A 2,452-nucleotide genomic window follows, 5' to 3' on the forward strand; every position below is an offset into this window, starting at 1 on the left:
GTGTCCACTGGCGAAAGGGAAATCATAATTGGCGGCCCCGTAAGTGGAACTTTGACCTCCCACGGTCAACTAGCGCCCCATTTAGACCAGTGAGGGGGGGGGGGGGGAGGACTGCCCTCGTTCTTTTTGTCTTCTTTTTCGTCCTGTGGTTATTGGAATGAAGACGACCACACATTGTAAATCGATTTCCGGTTGATGTGTTTAACATTCGCCATTTGTGTATTTGTGTGTATCAGTCATCAGTGATTTTGAAGCAGAACGCATGTAATTGTTTTTATCAATATCATAACGATGACATCATTACCACACTGCCATTATCATGACCCTTTTCATTGTCATTAATAGTATTTTTATCATTATGATTATCTGCTCGAACTATGAGTAGACGACGTCCCGGTAATCATATTCATAAATGATATGATTAAGAGATATATGTTTATATTCAGAATTTTTGTGACAGGAGCATATGATTAAAACACATACTTAATTGATAAAAAGGTAGTATAGTTACTGATACTACCATTATCGCCATTGCTTTTTGACGAAGATTGACGTTATTACATTAATGTCTTACATAACATCATCATCTCCATAATCATCATAATTTTAATTATGCTCATCATACTTCCCTGTTGTTACGATCATTACCATTTTCATTAATGTAAATGATATTCTCATAACTATTCACATAACTCTCCTCGCGAAGCACCGCTGTGGCCGTCAGTACCGATCTCAGCAGTAGGTGTGATACCATTATATTAATCTTTATCAACTTCCGAAATAATTATTTTTGCATTTACTCGTCGTTGATACTGATAACCCGTCTCTTTATACCATTAGTAGTCAGGGCCATCAATGTCTTACTTGCTAATACTGCTGTGCTTGTGTAGTGCTCAGGTGCATGGCAATAAATAGCGATCACTTTTAAACGTGTCCAGTACCAACTGAAAACATGACCGCTCTCGTGTCAGCGCCATATGCAGCTGGGTCGGTCTGCCAACGCGAAAGTAGTGGTGGCAGAGTGTTGATTGTGGTGTCAGTACCAGCCATAAACGCAAAGACTTAACAGCGTGGTAATTGTGACAAGTGTTAAGCGCAATTTCGTTATTGCTCAAGTACCTTTGATTTGTGGCGCTTTCCACACAGCGAAAATGGGAAGGAACAGTCAAACGAGAGAATGCCATAAAATGCGAAAAATATGGTATTGTTCCATTGCAATAAATACAACGCTTTAGATTCTGTTATGTTCTTTCGTCATGGCATATTTTCATACCCAATCTGCATGTGAAATGTATATACAAAAGTGAATGATATCTTCACAAAAGGTAGTCAATACTCTTCGTAAGTCATCATTTTATAACCAGCATTAGTCAGAGGTTTATTCGTCTCTCATTCAAATACGACCCTGTTGCCGTTTCTGAACTCTCGGACACGCCTCTCACGCCATGCCCTCGTCTCCGCTCGCATTCCCCGGGAAACCTCCGTTGCAGGCGTGGATGGCGTGGATGGAGAGGATGGCGAGGAAGGTGTGGATGGCATGGATGAAGAGGAAGGCGTGGATGGCGAGGATGGAGAGGAAGGCGTGGATAGTGAGGAAGGTGTGGATGGCGAGGAAGGCGAGGAAGGTGAGGAAGGCGTGGAAGGTGAGGAAGGCGAGGAAGGTGAGGATGGCGAGGAAGGTGAGGATGGAGAGGAAGGCGTCGATGGTGAGGAAGGTGTGGATGGCGAGGAAGGCGAGGAAGGTGAGGATGGCGTGGATAGCGTGGATGACGCGGAGGGCGTGGATGGCTGCCACATTTAAATCAATACATAATGCGAGAGGAAATATAAATCGTGCTATACTTCGCTGCGTCATTCTCTCAGGCTCCATTGATTGCAATCAGACTTACCAAGTGTGTCGCGACTTCCTTTCCTTCCTTCCTCTCTTTCGTTATGTATGCATACGCGTGTGTGCGTGTGTGTGTGTGTGTGTGTGTGTGTGTGTGTGTGTGTGTGTGTGTGTGTGTGTGTGTGTCTGTGTGTGTGTGTGTGTGTGTGTGTGTGTGTGTGTGTGTGTGTGTGTGTGTCTGTGTGTGTGTCTGTGTGTGTGTGTGTGTGTGTGTGTGTGTGTGTGTGTGTGTGTGTGTGTGTGTGTGTGTGTGTGTGTGTGTGTGTGTGTGTGTGTGTGTGTGTGTGTGTGTGTGTGTGTACGTTGATACACACATAGATAGATGGCTAGGTTGATAGATAGATAAATGGGTAGTTATATATAAAGATAGATAGATAGATAGATAGACAGATAGATGTAGTATATATATAATATATAGACAAAGAGACAGACAGATGTACATACATACACATATGTAGTGTTCACGTCTGTATGTCTGTGTTTCTATCATCAATCTTTTTACTAACGGCTCCGCACTCTCTCCGACCATTTGTCTGCCTCTGCCTTTCCGGGAGTGCGGTTATA

The sequence above is a fragment of the Penaeus chinensis genome, chromosome 5 (assembly GCF_019202785.1).
Source record: "Penaeus chinensis breed Huanghai No. 1 chromosome 5, ASM1920278v2, whole genome shotgun sequence".
Taxonomy (NCBI): domain Eukaryota; kingdom Metazoa; phylum Arthropoda; class Malacostraca; order Decapoda; family Penaeidae; genus Penaeus; species Penaeus chinensis.